General features: G+C 36.0%; 1 non-coding gene across 1 annotated transcript; it reads right to left on the reverse strand.

The window, feature by feature from the left end:
* Nucleotides 1–5,253: 5,253 nt before the first annotated feature.
* On the reverse strand, nucleotides 5,254–5,357 carry LOC128775402 (U6 spliceosomal RNA). The gene has a single exon (XR_008420125.1). It is a non-coding gene; the product is annotated as a U6 spliceosomal RNA (small nuclear RNA).
* Nucleotides 5,358–9,941: the final 4,584 nt, after the last annotated feature.

The raw sequence follows: 9,941 nt of genomic DNA on the forward strand, positions 1-9,941 counted from the left end.
CCTGGGCTGCAAGGATGATTTAATACACACAAATCAATAGGATACATCACATTCATAGAATAAAAGAAAAAAATTGTATCATTTCAATATACATAGAAAAAGCATTTAACAAAATTCAATATTTGTTAATGATAAAACACCCAGTTAGGTATAGAATGAATTACCTCAACATAATAAAGATCATATATGATAAACCTACAGCTAACATCACAGTTAATTGTAAAAGGTTGAAAACTTTTCCTCTAAGATCAGGAATAAGACAAGCATGCCCACTCTTACCACTCTTATTCAGCATAGTGTAGAAATCATAGCCAGAGAAATCAGGCAAGAAAACAAGTAAAAGTCATCGGAATCGGAAAAGACAAAGTAAAATGGTCTCTATTTGCAGATGACATAATTTTATATATAGGAAAATCCTAAAGAATCCACCAAAAGCTGTTCATCTAAAAGATAAATTCAGAAAAGTCACAGAATATAAAATTAACATACAAAAAATCAGTAACCTTTCTATATACTAGCAATATTTTTTATTGGAAAATGAAAATGATTCCATCTACAAAATTAAAATAAATAAGTAAATAATGCTTAGGAATAAATTTAACCAGGAGGCAAAAGATCTCTACACTGAAAACTGCAAGGCACTGATTGAAAGAAATTGAAGAAGACACAAATAAATGAAAAGGTATTTGTGTTCATGACTTAGAAAAATATTATTAAAATGTCCATATTACCCAAAGCCATCTATAGACTCAATGCAATTCATATCAAGATTCCAATGACATTTTTTTTACAAAAGTAGAAAGAGAATCCTAAAATTTATATGCAACCACAACAATCCAAATAGCCAAAGCAATCCTGAGAAAGAAGAATAAAGTAGTAGGTATCACATTTTCTGATTTCAAGCTATACTATAAAGCTATAGTAGTCAAAACAACATGGTACTGGCATAAAAAGAGACATACTGTTCAATGGAATAGAATTGAGAGCCCAGAAATAAACCCACTTACATACAGTCAACTAATATTTGATAAGGGATCTTAGAATAGTCAATGGAGAAAAGATAGTCTTTTCAATAAATGGTGCTGGACAGATTGGATATTCACATGCAAAAGAATAAAACTAGACCCCTATTCTTCACCACTCACAAAAATTAACTCAAAACAGATTAAAGACTTAAGTGTAAGACTGGATACTGTAAAATTCCTCAAAGAAAACAGGGAAAAAACTCATTGACATGGGTCTTACCAATGATTATTTGGATATGACACCTAAAGCCTATTTAACAAAATAAAAAATAAGCAAGTGGGACTACATCAAAAACTTCTGCTCAACAAAATGAAAACACAACCTATCAAATGGGAAAAGAATATTTGCAGGACAACAAAGAGTCCAATTAAAAATAGGCAAAGGACCTGAGTAGAATAACTGGAATATTTTTCCAAAGAAGATATGTGAATGGTTAACAGGTACATGAAAATCTGCTCAACATCACTAATCATCAGAGAAATGCAAACCAAGGCCACAATGATACAGCACCTTACACTTGTTAGTATGGTTATTATCAAACAAACAAAGGATAACAAATGCAAAAGAGGGTGTGGAGAAAAGGGAACACTTGTGCACTGTTGATGGAGTTGTAATTTGATCCAGCTAGTATTGCAAATGAATGAAGTTCCTCAAAAAATTAAAAATATAACTACCATATATGATTTAGAAATTCTGCTTCTGGATATTTATTGAAAGGAAATGAGAACACTATGTCAAAGATGTATCTGCGCCCCTATGCTCATAGCAGCATTATGTACAATAGCCAAGACATGGAAATAACCTAAGTTTTCATGAATGGATAAAGATGTGATCACACACACAGCCATAAAAAAGAATGAAATCTTGCCATTTGCAACAACATGGACTTTGAGAGCATTATACAAAGAGAAAGACAAATACTGTAGGATCTCATTTATATATGCAAACTAAAAACAAAACAAAGATTTGTGGTTTCCAGAGGTGGGGGTTGGAGAAGGGATAAATGGATGAATGTGGTCAAAAGGTACAAACTTCTAGTTATAAGGTAAGTAATTACTAGAGATGTAACGTTTAACATAATGACTATAGTTAATACTGCTGTGTGGTACCTTTGAAAGCTGTTACAAGAATAAATCCTGAGTTCTCACTACAAGGAAAAACTTTCCCCCACCCCTTTTCCCCTATATTTATAGGTCATGGCTGTTAACTTAATTTATTGTGGTAATTTCACAATATATGTAAGTCGAATCATTATACCTTACACCTTATATTTATACAGTACTATATGTTTAATATATCTCAAAACTGGGAAAAAGAATGAGACCAAGAGAAATTTAGAGCTCTTGTTGATGTCATATTCCTTCAGTTTTAAGATGTCTTCGTTGTTTATAAAATTGGTCTAATTAGTTCAGTTAAATAAAAATACAACCACGCAAGTATTATAATGTTACTGAGAGTAGAAATAGTAAAATAAGTATCTTACATTCAAAGATATAATTATATGTATTCTCTTTGCAGTTACTTGTTTGCTTGTGTACATTTAGACTCTGCTCAGACACAATTTAAAAAGATCATCTATTGGGGCGCCTGGGTGGCTCAGTCGGTTAAGTGTTCAACTTCGGCTCAGGTCATGGCCTCACAGCTCATGAGTTCGAGTCTTGTGTTGGGTTCTGTGCTGACAGCTCAGAGCCTAAAGCCTGCTTCAAATTCTGTGTCTCTGTCTCTCTCTGCCCCTTCCCTGCTTGTGCTTGGTTTCTCTCTCTCTCAAAAATAAATAAACACTAAAAAAATTTTTAAAAAAAGATCACCTATTGACTTATTCCAATAGGAATGCTCCCTATTAAGGTGCAAATTCTCTAAATTTGTTGGCGATCCAGTATAGTGACTCTAGTGTCATGAGTCTTCATTTACATGCCCTTCCTTAACAATGTCTGAACAGGTTTACTTGATACTTTTACAAGATCAACAAAAGAATTCTTTGAAACTTAAAATCTACTTTTTAAAATATTCAGTTTATAGTTAACAGAAGCTTAAAGACCATTCTTTCTTTCAGGTTGCTTGCAGCATTTTTCCCAAACTTCAGAAAATTCATGGCACAAGTGTCACTCCTTATGGCTCTTCTACTTTGGACAGTCATGGAGCTAAAGTGTAGAGCTTATATACAATGAAACACATAAAATGGAATTCTAGCAACTGCTATCCTATTGTCTGAATTGGCTCTTTGGTTGAAAACTATCAACCATTTTCTTGCTGCTGGTGAAGTCCCTAGGTGGGCATGCTTAGAATGAGTTTTGGTCTATTTTAAATATTTCTTTTTTCTTAGTTTTGTTTCTGCCTCTGATTCATATGGTCTACTGCTAGATCCTACATCTGATAGCAGTGATTGCTTGCCTGCCATTGTTCAAAGCTCAGTTTGTAAATGACAGATGCTTTCTGTTCGAACTTCATGAATTCTATCAGTTTTAATTCTACTGCTTCTTCTATCTATTGCTATTGCTCAAATAGATACAAGAGGGAGTTGTAGGAACTACAGTTCTCTTGTGTGACTCCTTCCAAATGCTCTTAAGTAACAAGAATGGCTCAAATACTCTGAATGAGTTTTGGCAGGAAATATAATATTGCCTGTACTGAGAGATGCTGGGAGACATTCATTACAGAAATTCTTTCTAAATCTGTTTCCTTCATTGTTGTTGACTATCTTTTACTTCAAACCAATATAAACAAAAAGAAACATGCAAAAAAAAAAAAAAAAAACCCAAACAAAACAGAACAAACAAACCTGTTGCCCTGTGTTCCTGTATTTGCAAAAGGTTGTGGATTAGAATTTTGCTTATAAGAACATGTGGATTACACTGGGATCTCAAAAATCGCTTTCTTTAGGCTGTTTTACAACCCATGCAGAGAAAAGACTGGTCATAAGAAAGAGGTGATTCCAAATCTTTGAAAGATGAAACAAGAATCAGTTAGTACAGGAATATTAGGTGGTTCCAAATATTAGGTTGTTTCTTGAGCTGAATAAATTCCAATAAAGAAAATAAAACAGTTAGCAGCAGCCTTTTCCAGAGTCAAGGAATAAAAATAATCCACAGACAGGATTTTCCTAATCTCAAGTTACTTCAATTTTTTAATATTTGCTGTTTGTCACTCTTAGAGTCCAGTACTGAAAGTGAGACACATAATGAGGAAATTGCAAATGAACATGAATAGGATATAATTAACCATACCTATTTTGATCATTTGCTCTCCTTATGGACTCATGTGTCTATGACTATTTGCGTTTTATACACTTATGGAAAAAAAAGAGGTGCAGTGAGGGAAGAGAGAAAGATACTAATACATGACTCTAATTTATATAGATATGTTCAAAACAGGATAGTTTTAACAGCTGAATTCAATCAAACAAAAAGTTCTATCACTTTGTAAAGAATTCCATGACTTCCAGTTACTTTGACATCTGAACAAGATTAAGTAAAACTATTCAGTAAAATTCACCCAGTTTTCATTGTTACATCAGAGACCTGTGCCACCATTGTTCCAAGTGCTACTCTGTCCTCTCCAGGGTTTCTGGAAAAGCCCAGTTAAGAGATTTGTAAGAAATTTCTTCCATTAGGCAGAGTTCCCCCTCAGCATTTAAGAGAGAATATTCTCTTTCAAGTAGCTTTTCTTCATGAACTATTGAGATATTGTGTCACATTTGCCGTTAGGTTTCAGTGCCCACTCTGAAGGGCACTGAATACTTCTCCTTGTCCTAGCAATGAAATCATCCTGGGATTATTACCAGAACAGTAGATGTTACTGCAGAAATGTAAAGTGAAAGATGAACAAATGCTGAGCTTTTTTGCATGTTGAAATAGATTTTTGAAGTTCAAGACAAGGTGATAATATTAAGGAATTTTGAATCACAAGAGCTGTGTTTTGTATTTTTCAGAAGGAGAAACTGGAAAGTTCAAAGCATAAAGTTCATGCCCCCCCAAAATGGTTTTCTCCCTCAATCTTTTTAATTTTTAATATTTATTAATTTTTTGAGAGAGAGACAGAGCACAAGCAAGGGAGGGGCAGAGTGGGAGTGGTGGGGGGGAATACAGAGAATCCAAATCAGGCTCCAGGCTCTGAGCTGTCAGCACAGAACCTGACATGGGGCTCAAACCTATGAACCTTGAGATCACTACCTGAGCTGAAGTTGGATGCTTAATTGACTGAACCACCCACATGCCCAATCTTTCTTTTTTAAATATGGAATGTTTCATGAATTTGTGTGTCATACTTGCATAGGGGCCATGGTTATCTCTGTATCATTCCAATTTTAGTTTATGTGCTGCTGAAATGAGCACCCATTTTTCTCAATCTTGATCAAGACTTTCAAGTTGGACTCAGGAAGATAATAGGATAAGAGAAACAAAGTACATCAGAGTGAGTCCTGGGTGGGTGTCTAAGCTACAAATTGGATGCTATGTCCTCTCTGTGATTATTTCCAAGTGGAGGCATATGATAGAACTTCTTATATCTTCCACTTAAGTTTGTCATTCAGAACACAATGTGGAGCCCAAGGAAGCTGGCAAAAATTGCGACTGTCCAGTGCCACATCAACTTAGTGCAGTAGCAGTGGAGCAGAAATGGTGGTGGGATGGGACTAGGCAGATCACACTTGAGATAGCTCTCAAGACCTTTTCCTATGGCCCTTAAAAGATTCAGGGAAAGTAGAATGATATCTCATGGCTCAAGAATGTCAAAGAAGTATAGCAGATCAGAAAATGTTTCTCTATATGGAGAGGGGAACATAGACAGTGAAACAAAAGCTAGGACCAATGGGATAGTGGATCTCCGTGGATGCCAGCATGGGAGCATGAAATGCTAGGGACCAAGGAGGCTGAAAGTGTCAGCAAGTGACCAGATTCTTCCAATAATCAACTTTGCCCTGCTCCACACACACCACCACCACTACCACCACCACCACCACCAGGACTCACTAATCCCTACAAACTTAGGTAAGAATCCAGAAACCTGGGAGAGGAAGACAGGGAAAGAAAACTCTTAGAGGGCTAGCTTAAATTTGAAATTACTAATGTTAGAATTGATTAAAATCAGGTAGGATAGGGATCTGAGTTTATTTATAAAAAACGAAGGAGGCATATTATCTTTGCATATCTGAATAATAGGACCTGATAATTTATACTTGCTATGTATACTTGATTTCTTCCTATTTCTGTTACAGAATCTTGATTAGAAATCTTAAGATATAGACTTCTTTTTTTAAGTTTATTTTCAGAGAAGAGAGAGAATACACATGAGCAGGGGAGGGGCAGAGGGGGAGAGAGAGAGAAAGAGAGAGAGGAAGAGAGAGGGAGACAGAGAGGAGGAGAGAGATCCCAAGCAGTCTCCATACTATCAGTGCAGACCCTGACGTGGGGCTTGAACTCATAAACCGTGAGGTCATGATCTGAGCTGAAATCAAGAGTTGGCCACAACTGACTAAGCCACCCAGTTGCCCCGAGAATTATTTCTTAAAGATTCATTTCTTAAACTAGGTGTAAAGCAGAATTGTTTACCATGAAAAGTCACTCAAGAAATCCCTTAGGCCAAGCATACAGTGCAATATACTATATATTTACTCAATTCATCCCACACAGGCAGTTTTTCCTCCAGGGCTCAAGAATAGCTCTTTTTTCAGGTGACACCAGATTGAGTTGTGTGCTTTGTGTCTTGAGATACTTAGATTGCAAGAAACTCCCAAAATGAGAGACTCATGGGATTGGACATCAGGTGAGGGCGGATTCATTCTTTGCACCTGCCACTCTGAGGCATTGGATCATCCAGCACAAAGAGGTCAGCTTTTCCCACATTGTTTAATTCTCTCCCCTACACATATGCTCTCAGTCTCTCTCTACACTTATTCTTGTGTATTTGAGTAAAGTGTATATGGGCAATTGGACTCTTGTGTTCATTCTTGAAGTTTTGATTTGGACATTATGGTTCTGGGCAAATGGTCTTTGTAAGCAGCCTACCTGGCTTGACAATTTTGGGTTGGATCCACTATCATTTAAACTCAGCCTTTTTCCTTCCAATGCTAAGTATCTGTTCTCTTACAGTGTTAAAATGGGCTTCTTTCTTCACCCAATACACAAACGTTTTGATAATATTTGCTAACATTTTCAAAACTGCACCTGACTTAACTGCCTATTTGGAAAGGGCAAACTTGAAAGATACTTTTAACTTGAGTTATTTTTTTAATATGAAAATTTATTGCCAAATTGGTTTCCATACAACACCCAGTGCTCAACCCAACATCCCAACAGATGTGCTCCTCAATACCCATCTCCCACCCCCCATCAACCCTCAGTTGGTTCTCAGTTTTTAAGAGTCTCTTATGTTTTGCCTGCCTCCCTCTTTTTTTTTTTTCCTTCCCCTCCACCATAGTCTTCTGTTAAGTTTCTCAGGATCCACATACGAGTGAAACCATATGGCATCTGTCTTTCTAGGACTTATTTCACTTAGCCTAACACTCTCCAGTACCACCCACATTGCTAAAAACAGAGAGATTTCATTCTTTCTCATTGCCATGTAGTATTCCATTGTGTATATAAACCATAATTTCTTTATCCATTCATCAGTTGATGGACATTTAGGCTCTTTCCATAATTTGGCTATTGTTGAAAGTGCTGCTGTAAATATTGGGGTACAAGTGCCCGTACGTATCAGTACTCCTGTATCCCTTGGGTAAATTCCTAGCAGTGCTATTGCTTGGTCATAGGGTAGAAATATTTTTAATTTTTTGAGGAACCCCACACTGTTTTCCAGAGTGGCTACACCAGTTTGCATTCCCACCAACAGTGCACAAGCGTTCCCATTTCTCCACATCCTCTCCAGCATGTATAGTCTCCTAATTTGTTCATTTTAGCCACTCTGACAGGCATGAGGTGGTATCTGAGTGTGGTTTTGATTTGCATTTCCCTGATGAGGAGTGATGTTGAGCATCTTTTCATGTGCCTGTTGGCCATCTGGATGTCTTCTTTAGAGAAGTGTCTATTTATGTTTTCTGCCCATTTCTTCACTGGATTATTTGTTTTTCAGGTGTGTGCAAAGCCATTGTTGATGGCAATTCAGCTTTGAAAAGCAAAACTAGTTATACACACTTAATTGTGATCTCAGATTCCATAAATATATTCTTTAAAAGTAACCTTTTGTGATTATTTTAAGCTAGGAAAAAAAATTACACTGAATTTTAGTGTTACTGATAATAAACATTAAAACTTTTTTAAATATTTATTTTTGAGAGAGAGAGAGTGCAAGTGGGGGAGGGACACAGAGAGAGAGAGAGAGAGAGAGACAGACAGACAGACACAGAATCCAAAGCAGGCTCCAGCCTCTGAGCTGTCAGCACAGAGCCTGATGTGGGCCTCGAACTCAAACTGTGAGATCATGACCTGAGCTGAAGTCGGACCCTTAACTGACAGAGCCACCCGGGTGCCCCTAGAGTTACCGATTCTTATTAGTAATGACATAATTATAGGCATAGTTACAGGTAGATAGAGGTTTTGTGGGAATTTCAATTTCAATTTATGAAGCTAAGAATACAGTTCATGCTTGATCAACATGGGTTTGAACTGAGGGTCCATTTATACAAATTGTTTTTGACAAATACAGTGCTATAAATATATTTTCTCTTCCTTGTAATTTTCTTAAAATTTTTTCTAGCTTACTGTATTGTAAGAATATAGTATGTAATACATATAACACACAAAATATGTGTTAATCAACTGTTGATGTTATTGGCAAGGCTTCTGGTCAGCAGTAGGCTATTAGTAAAGTTTTGGGGGAGTTGAAAGTTACATGCAGATTTTCTACTGCATGGAGGGCTGGCACCTCTAACTCCTGTGTTGTTCAATGGTCAACTGTATATACAATATTATGAAGTTGAATTTAGGCATTAAAATTAAATTTAAAATGAGATTTATGTATCCGAATTTTAAAAATTAAGTTGACATACACCACAAAATCACACATTGCTAGGGCTTCTTCCCAGATCTCAGAAGGGGTCCCAAACAAAGTGCCCAGAAACATATTTTTATTAGATGCATGATAAATATCACTTTGGACACAGATTACGGGACATTTCCTAAATAATAGACATTGAACTGGACACTTTATATTTTCTATCTCATCTTTTATGTGTTATTTAATACAGTTATCTCATTTACAGGTTAGGAAGGCAAAGCTCAAAGAGGGTGAGAAACTTGCCTAAGGTCACATAGAAAAAAAACAAAAAAAAATTTCATAACAGAAAAAATTCTAATGCATTCAGGTCTGATTCATTCCAAGTCCTTTATTCCTTTTTTATGATACTTATTTAAAATTTGATAAGCACAATTTAAAATGTTATGTTAGCGTCAGTCGCACTTAAACCTAAAGAGACAAATATGTCCTTCCTTCTTCACCCATCCTTTCGATTTGACATGTAAATTAAATCTTGACCATGGATATATGCTTTGCTGGCCAATATTTTGACAAACATTAGATTTGTGTCTAGATTCTGGTAACAGTTACGTGTTGTAGAAGATTCTGGTAAAAATCAAGCTAGGCAGAGTATTTTAAAAACCTCAGTAGTGCTATTAATATTCAGGTGAGTAACACTATTAATATTCACTTACCAATATGTTAAAAACTGAATAGTCTTACCATGTTTCAGATTCATCCTGGAATACTGTGTTTGGTGGGAAAGAATCTGTGGAAATATTGGCTTCAGACTTGGGCTTATAATTCAACTGAGTCCCAGCTCTAAGTTTTATAGAAACACAAAGCACAAATTTTTCATACTTTGATTATTATCTGCTCAGGTTATTGATTTTTTGCCATTTCTCTTTGAGCTTAGAGCTTGACGTTTATTATGCTTAGCTATAGGACTCCAGAAATCTTCAGGT

The sequence above is a fragment of the Panthera pardus genome, unplaced genomic scaffold (assembly GCF_024362965.1).
Source record: "Panthera pardus isolate Hobbes unplaced genomic scaffold, ASM2436296v1 HiC_scaffold_7, whole genome shotgun sequence".
NCBI lineage: Eukaryota > Metazoa > Chordata > Mammalia > Carnivora > Felidae > Panthera > Panthera pardus.